Raw genomic sequence first — 9098 nt, 5'->3', positions numbered from 1 at the left:
TTTTACAATGCAAGGTAAAAGGCAAAACAAAGAAGAAAGAGGCTGGGGAGTTCCAGGGGCAGAGCGAGAGATATAGAGGTAATACAAAAAACGTAGGTGATGGATGATGAAGGGGAAGTACATACTAGACAGAGGCAGGAGGGGAAAGGGTGAGATGAGATGAGATGAGTTAATGTGGCTAATGGGTTTCGATAAACGAATAAAGTGGCATATGTGATAACATTCGTAGGGGAGTGACTTCTTTGACAACTAGGTCTGACTAGCAATGGGGAGGGAACGAAAAAGGAGCATGTTACATATAAAAATAATGGTGAAAAAAAAGCAAGCAAGCAAGCAAGCAAGCAAGCAAGCAAGAGCAAACAAATACAAGAACAAGAACAAAAACAAAAACAAGAACAGGAACAGGAACAAGAACAGAAACAGTAACACACGGAACAAAACAAGGGCAAACGAACAAAAGTGAATTGACTTAACATAAATTACGAATGAATGGAAGGGTAGCTGTGTCAACAACAGTACGATAGGGATTACAGGGTACATGACATTGAGAATAAGGCTATTATTATTTTTTTTTTAGGAGTATTTTTTTTTTTTTTTCTCCTTTTCTTCCGTAGAACATCTCCATCTTACTCGTCCTCCGACTCGCGTGTCTGCCTTATGCAATTGCACGTGTGCACTCCCATAATCACAGGCAATCGAGTCAAGAGTCCGTAGTAAGTTTGTAAGATGTTCAGTCCTTGAAATCTCTCCGTCTATAGTTCGTCGGCACTGATCCCACGACCACTAGGCGGGCCAAGGCGGGCCGAGGCGGGCCGAGGCGGGCAAAGTGACAAGCCGTGGTAACACTGCTGCCGAATTTATAGCTTCGAGAGGCGGCAAGGTGGCCAGCCCTCTCTCCCCCGTGATTGGCTAATCCGTGTCGCACGCATGGGAGCTGGCAGGACCGATGGTTGCTCACTTTGTTGTCCTTATTTTAGGCGCTGTGCAACATGGTTTAGCCAATCCTTTGGGGATTCTGAGGGTAACTTCTGATTTTATTGTTTTTTCAATTTTTTGGTTTTTTTTAGCCTTTAACAACTTAAAAATTAACAAAGACATGGTCATGGTCACAATTAAGGGGCGGTGTGTGTATTTGTGTGTGCGTACATCGGTGTGGGTGTTTCGTGTTCTGTGATTGGTAGTGTTCTGGGCCACCAAGCGTGGTTTGTGTGGGTGTTTGCGTGTTTTTCAAAGATGTTGTTATAATGTTCGTCTTGTTGTTCGCGTAGTCGGGCCCAGGTGTTTTTGCCTCGTCTGTGTATGCGTGTGTTCAGTGGTTCCATGCTGTATGTCCTGTGTAGTGTTTCTGCGGAAATTCGGTCTTGATATGTTGCGCCGTGTACCCAGAGTAGTGCTTTGTTTTGTACTGATTGCATTCGGAGTTTTTGTGTGTTTGATATTGCAACCAGCGGGATAGCTGTGTATTCAAGAATAGGTCTGACAGTTGTTTTGTAAAGTCTGAGTTTTGTTTGTGGTGTGCAGCATGAAAAGCGTTTTAGTTTGGTTAGTGTTATTTGTGCTTGTGTTATTCTGTGTTTGACGTGTGTGAGGAAGCCTGTGCTTGTGAACTGTAGTCCGAGAATGGTTCCTGTGTTAGTGTATGGAATGTTGGTGTTGTTGATTGTGATTGGTTGTGAATTTCTACGTGATATGGGTATGAGTTTGAATTTGTTTATGTTTGTCTGTATTTTCCAGTGGTGCTCAAAGGTGTTGATGTTCTGTATAGCTCTTTCTGTTGTTCGTTTCATGAAGTGTTGTGATTTAGAGGGGTGTGTGATAATCTGTGTGATATCGTCTGCATATGAAATATAGTTGCTGTATGGTGTTGGTTCTGGCAGATTAGCTGTATACAGGATATAGAGGGTTGGCGATAAAAAGCCTCCCTGTGGTACTCCACTTCTGAGGTGGATGGGGGTGCCTAGGTGGGCTCCCAGGCGTATCGTGGCAGTCCTGTCATCCAGGAAACTACAGAGAAGGCGCGTGAAGTGTGTGGGTAGCTGTAGTTGTGTTAAATTGTACTTTAGACCGTCATGCCAGACCTTATCAAAGGCCTTGCTGACGTCTCGCAGTATTGCGTTCGTCTGGTACTTGTTAGCGAGACCGAGAGCAATCTCCTCATAAGCGAGGGCGATGGCACTCTCAGTCCCTCTGTGTGGGCGAAAGCCGTATTGCCTACTGTTGTGTATTTGGTTGTTTTCAAGGTGTGGGATGAGTCTTTGTGTTATTACCCTCTCTAGCAGTTTGCCTGGGACTTCTAAGAGTGAGATGGGGCGGTAGTTCCCCACCTCATGTGTAGATTTCCCTGGCTTGGGTATTAAGGTGAGAGTGGCGTGTTTGAATTTATCAGGGAAATATCCTGTTGCCAGTGCTGCATTGAAGATATGGCGTAGTCTGCTGATCATTCTGGGTGGAAGATGTTCAATGATTGTTTTGTTTATGTTGCTTGCTCCTGGTGTTGTGTTTTTGGTGCGTTTGATTGTATTTGTTATTTCCTCTGGTGTGATTGGTGTGGAGAGGGGACTGTCCTCGGTGAGAGTGTTTAGTCTGATGGTGTTCTCTGGGAGAAATCTGTTTCTATGTTGTTGTATGTAGTTTGTAATCTCGGTCTCTGTGGTGTGGTCGAATCGGGCGTTCTCGGCGGGGGAGATTTGGAAATTCTGTTGCCAGAATTCCCTGTGGAGAGGCTCCATCTCCTCCACCGTGTCAACCTTCTGTCTTTGCGTGTTGTATATGTATGTGGTTGTCTGTTTGTTCGATCCCATAAGCATTTTGAAGTTACTCCAAAATCTCTTGGGGTCTTTTGTGTTTCCCAGTGTTGTTTGTTCATTACTTTAGTTTCGTGGGTAATTTGTGTTCGTATTTCTCTGTATCGTGTGCGTAGTTGTGCGTCCCAGCCCCGTGTTATTGCAAGGTCGTGTAGGTGCCTGTATTGTATTTTAAGCAATTTCAGACGATGTGTTTCTCTGTAGTGAGGGATTGTCTTGTATGTTGTTTTGGGGATGTTGGCCTGCCGAGCCGTCTGTATGTCTGTGTACCACTGTTCAAGGTGGGTGTTTATTCTGTGTGTGGGTTGCCCCTCGAGATCAATTAGTTGTGTGTTTTCAAGTGCTTGTTTGAAGCCCTCCCAGTTTGCATGTTTGAAGGATTCTCGGGGTTGTGTTGGGATCATGATGGGATTTGTTGAAAGTGTTAGGATGACCGGGAGGTGGTCGCTGGTTGTGACATCGTCTGTTGTGATGTGGTGGTGTAGTTGTGCTCTGTGATTTGCTAAGACTATGTCTGGTGTTGTTGCCGTGTTATAAGCTATATATGTTGGTGTGTGTGGACCGAGGTGTGTGAGTCTGCCTTGTTGTATGAGAGAGGCGAGGCCTCTGCCTACAGTGTTTGTGCGGTTGTAACCAAAAAGAGGGTGGTTTGCGTTAAGGTCTCCCATGATGTATATTGGTTTATTGTGCCTCAGGAGCTGCAAGATGTCAGGTTCTGGTATGTATGGTCTTCTTGGTGGAATGTATAATGTTGCTAGTATAATTGGTCCTTGTGGTGTGTTTATTTTGACTGCCAGTAGGTCTGAGTGAAAGTTATTAATGATTTTGTGTGTGATGTCATTTCTGATCGTTATTGCTACGCCATCGCTTCTTTCCTGTGATTTGTTGGAAGAGTAGGTGGTGTACATGTAAATCTTGAGTGGGTTGATGTTATTGAGCCCATGGCTGTTAATGAGTATGATGTGAGGGTCGTGTCTTCTGTATGTGTTGCACAGTTCAGCTTTCCTTGTTGTCCAGTGTAATACATTGTGTTGTATTATGGTGAGGCGTGAGTGTAATGTATGGTGTTGCATGTGTATTATGTTGTTATTCAATAAGATAGCTGTTGTTTAGTATGTCGAAGTCTTGGCTATATTCTATCATGGCATTGGAAATGTACAAGTCACCCCTCTTGAGGTGGCTGTGAAGCTTCTGAATTGTGACCATGTTAGAATGCTCTCTTTTCGTTGTTAACCACTTTATTCGGTTATTTTTTATTTCAGTGCCAATTTCAGTGGGGTCAGAGTACTGGTATTTTTCAGGGTTCTCTGAGAAGAGGCGGATGCCATAATAGGCAGGGTGTATTGCAGTCCCGTCCATGAGGCGCTCCACCCCTTCTGTGTCAATGTAGGTTTCAGCGGGTTCTGTAAGGTTTGGGGTAGGGGGGGGGGTGCATCAGGGGTATCGCAGAGGATATCCTCTGAGTCGGCTACGTGGAATATTCTGATGTATTTGGGTCTCACTGACTGACGAGAGGGGGAGGCCATGGCGGTGGTGGGTGCCGGTACGTCTTCGACGTTTTGGGGAACTGACTGGGGCTCCAGTGACTGGGCCCTTTGTGGCAGGGGCTCAGCTGATTGAGCCTGCAGAGGACGGGGCTCCGTTGCCTGGGCCTGTACGGGCTGCAGCATTGGTGCCTGGGGTTGTTGCTGTTCAGGCAGGTCCTGAACTGGCATGGATGGTGGTTTGATTACCTTAAGGATACCCCAAGAGTCAGATTCCCCAAGGTCGAGAGCAGGAAGGTTATTAGCCTCCAGTGCTACCCTAGCATGATGCCTGAATCCCTTTTCAGGGGCAATGATATTTTGCATGTGGGCATGCAGGAGGACCACAAGGATCTCCTTTGAGAGGTCGTTAGGGAGGGCTAGGTGCATGGACTCTGCCTTCACCTGTTTGATTTCTTGACGGACCTGGTTAATGAGTGGTTTCCAGGTCTTCGTCGTTGCTTGTACTGCTTCCTGAGCAGTTTTCTGGGCCACAGCTCTAAATGGCTTAGCCTCAATCTCGATTAGCTTCTCTCTAAGCTTCTCTTGGGAAACCTTCATGGCCTCCTTTCGGGTGGGGCAACTGTTAGCAAATGTCCTGTGGGCACCACTGCAGTTTAGACATTTTTTGACTGGACTGTTACAGTCCCTGTATGAGTGAGTGCTGGAGCCACACTCGGTGCACCGCGTCTTACATCTCGGCCTTACAATGGTTTTTAAGGTGGCCGTAACCGAAGCAGTTCATGCACTGCTTAAGGGGCGTATACCTCTCAAATTCGATTTGCCAGGGGGCAACATAGAGTTTGAAGAGGTATATCCCCTTATCTTTTATTTTTCTGGCCATGGCGTGGTCAGAGAACCTAACCTTTATTTGAGCTTCATTATGAAAATGTGCTCAACTTGGGCGTCGGGGAAGGAGGAGGTGATCTCTTCCACAATGTCTAGCTCCGACTCGTTGACAACTTGTCGGTCTAGCTTTTTGAAGACTAGCGTGAGCTTCGCCTTCATGTCTGCGGGGAGTACAGGGGAGAAACCAAGCTTCTCCAAGGACTGGACGACGTCCTGCGAGAAGAGCTTCTCGGCATGGGCGTCGTCCTCAATTAGAGCCAGATAACCATCATGAAGGGTGAAGTACCGAAGTACTCTGATCTTTGCACTGAAAAGTGCATTGGCAAGAATATCTCTTTTTCTCGGGGAGGGGCCACCGAGAGCTTTGATTTTAATTTTAAGCATGGTCAAGGTGCATTGGTCAGGGGAGATGCCGTGTGGGTGATGTGATTGAGGTGCGAGGTGAATGGAGAGATGATGAAGAGAGAGAGAAAGTATGGGGAAAAAAGGAGCCTATACTCGACCCCCCCTAGTAGCAGACTGGTTGCGTTCTCCAGTGCACAAGGGGATTGGAGCTTTGTGTTGGGCTGCTCCCTTATTGCCAATCCTTGCTACAAAGGGGCAACAGGTAAGTAGCACACCACCCAGACGAATACAAAAGCCCTCGAGGGACTTATGCAGGTCCAGGTGACCACAAGAATGGGAAAGGAATTCAGTGGAAGAAAAGCACACCTATATGTCAGCTCAGACTGCTGGGCCTTTCTATACAGGTTTCCCTGTGATAGAGAGAGCTGCGGGTCTGAGGAGAGGTGTAATGTTCCCTTATCACCGTCAATGGTTGAAAAGAGACTGCTGAATGCAGAAAGAAAAAAAACAAAAAATCTCTGGGAAAAATCAGAGAGTATTTACTGTACATTTACTTCGAGCACAATAACAGCAGGCGAGTTCGCGGCGCGATTGAGGCCTCGGCAGACCAAGGTGGCTCAATGACACTTTGAAGTTTCGTTTGCTATTATGGTGACTCGTTTGGCTTTGACTGGGTGATGGTGGGAATGCCATAGCCGTGCTCCTCCGTTTGTATATGTGCTGAATTAGGCCTTGTCCCTAGTGTTGACGCATATATGGATGGGAGGTTGTCTCACGAAAGGGGGCCATCACAGGTTTATAGAGCAGTTTGAGAGTGAATACTGGCTCGACAACACGTACATAAGGACCGATCTGAAGACTTCTGTTAAAGGCCTTGACTGTTCCCACTATGTGTATGTATCATACACATTCATGTATAGATATAGACTAGTGTCCGTATATGTTGTTGTTTACCTTAAGCAGTAGGATATAGTAATATTCTTAGCCCAGTAAAATGTATTCTTTCTATAGTTATAATATTATAAGTACTGATATAATCTCGTTAGTGAATCTAAGTTGAATTGTAACAGTAACTATGATTATCATTGTATTATTATTGTATTGATTATAATTGATATTTTATTGATTATGTATTGATTACAGGTTTGACCGCATTCCAATAAATCGTGGAGCGAGTTCTACGCAGTGGTATCAGTCACCTTGAGTTAACACAAATAATCTGAGCGCATGAATTGGAGCTTACACACGGGCCTTACAATGTGCTTACTACATTGTAATTATTTTTTGAGTATGGGTGGTCATCCTCCTCCTCATATCATTACAAAGAAAGAGAGAGAGAGAGAGAGAGAGAGAGAGAGAGAGAGAGAGAGAGAGAGAGAGAGAGAGAGAGAGAGAGAGAGAGAGAGAGATTAATTCAAAGCACGACCTAGAGCTATCAGAAAAACATTCACATAACATAGCAATCAAAGAATAACTCTACCTTTCAGAGTACAAGTTTTATACATAAAGAGAAAATGATAATACGCAGCAATCGCCTTCAGGCAAAATATAAAAATATAATATATATTATTTCCTATATTTTTAACAATGTGTCTATGAGGTCTCACATATAACATTTTACATACATTTATTTCGGAAGTATACGGCAAAAATTCATGTTTTCATGCGAAAGTAAATTGATGTAAACATATATACGGAAGAGTCACTGATTATCGGAATAATAATTCTTGAAAGGATTGTCTAGTTGGAAATTTGGCATCAAAGAAGGTTATAGTAAAACAAATCTAAGAAATCTGTGATATCGCAATAAATGCTTATCCTCTCCATAGAGTGAAACTAATGATTCCCTATAATAAGGTCTTTCACGCTGCAAAGCTCGGTCATGAAGAAGAGCAGCCACCAAAACATTGTTGTTTGTCGTCTGTCAACTCAATTAACAGTCAATTTATATTTGATTCAAGATAACGGTAATGCATGGGAAACAAAGAATATGCCAGACAATTGAAATTCCCCGGTATTGAATATGGAAAAGGCATGTTTCTTTCAAATAAAGGTTTATTGTCGACTAAGTAATCGGGAAATAAACCGTACTATATCCGGTTTCAAACCCGTACGTGAGCCCCGGAGCAGTTGTAACTTACAAGGTACTTTACAATTTGTCACCTCATAACATGGCGGCTAATTTTGTTTCGAGTATGGCCTTCGGAGGCCTTACGACATTGCAACGGCTCCGTGGTGAGATACAACATTGTAAACTGTTTTAAGTATCCGACCCCAGCTACCCTACTCCCGCAGAAATAATCGGTTGAAGCTGGGATAACTTCTCCCACATAACATTACACTGGCGGCAGCAAGCGGGGACACGTTCTCCTCATATCATTACAGAAAGAGAGAGAGAGAGAGAGAGAGAGAGAGAGAGAGAGAGAGAGAGAGAGAGAGAGAGAGAGAGAGAGAGAGAGAGAGAGAGAGAGAGAGAGAGAGAGAGAGAGAGAGAGAAAAGAGAGAGGGGGGGGAGAGAGAGAAACATAGCAAATTTTACCCTACCATTACACACCAGCCAAACAGCAAACATACATACCAACACACACATCTCTGACGTTCAAACGAGGGCGAATAACTTAAAACAATGCTCTCAGCGACAAACGAGGGAGAATAACTTACCACAGTGAAGTCGGCGACAAAATGAGTGCCAGAGGTGCTCACTCAAAGTTCTGTTTCCTCTCCCGGACGGAGCCTGACTGTCGGCTGCGAGGTCGAGGCCTCTAACAAATAGGGTTGTCTGGCAACTGTTTCGCCTCCGTTTGCCTGTATCTTTGTTATTTTTTTTATCTATTTTTAGAAGACTTCCCCTTCGTGATTGCGATATCTGGAAATAACGTTTCTGGAAAATGATGTTTATGCTTTTTTTTCCTTGAATTATATTTCTTCTAAATCGATATATATATATATATATATATATATATATATATATATATATAAGGAGAGAGAGCGAGGGGGGGGGGGGGTGAGAGTCTCAGGACGCGCGGGGGGAGCGAGGCTAGCTCACTTGTGACAGCTGTTTAAAGCCCGCCTCGCCCCCCCCCCCCCTTAGACGTCGCTGGCATGTTTAGGCAAATCTCAATGTCACGAGCGCCCATCACAGATTCGCAGTATAGAGTGGGTTATTTATAATTTTTCCCAGCTCGTTTTCGCTTCGTATAGTACGGTAATTTGGGTATAGACCCTCCGTCAATGAAGTCTGCATGCGCAGCTAGACTGGTTACCTCTGGAGATTTGCTGATCCCGAGAAGATTCGCTTGCGATAAAGCTTGCGAATATTTTTCACGTCACCGTTCATTAGTGCGTCATTCTGTCGCATACCATTGTCAGAGGTTTCTAGTCATTTGAATTATTGTATCAAATTCTCTCCAGATATCATGAGCTAACCTCTTGTTCTTTTTATTTATATCCTCTGGGGGATAGATTGGTTCAAAAGGAAATAGACAATTCAATACTTTCTTAAATATATATATTTTCATATATATTCACACAAGTCTTATTCACACGTCAAACAAATCAAAAGAAAATCTTATAAGCA

General features: G+C 44.2%; 1 protein-coding gene across 1 annotated transcript in view; it reads right to left on the bottom strand.

Annotated features, from left to right (window-relative positions):
• Positions 1-8314, bottom strand: part of LOC125045135 — a 12209-nt gene extending 3895 nt beyond the window's left edge. The window contains exon 1 of the mRNA XM_047642253.1: positions 8183-8314. The gene's annotated coding sequence lies outside the window, so the exon portion shown is untranslated. The remainder of the gene's footprint in view (positions 1-8182) is intronic.
• Between the last annotated feature and the right edge of the window lie 784 nt (positions 8315-9098).

This window comes from Penaeus chinensis, chromosome 36, assembly GCF_019202785.1.
Source record: "Penaeus chinensis breed Huanghai No. 1 chromosome 36, ASM1920278v2, whole genome shotgun sequence".
NCBI classification, from domain to species: Eukaryota; Metazoa; Arthropoda; class Malacostraca; order Decapoda; family Penaeidae; genus Penaeus; species Penaeus chinensis.
Note: the sequence above shows the minus strand (reverse complement) of the source record. Positions and strands in the feature narration are given on the sequence as shown.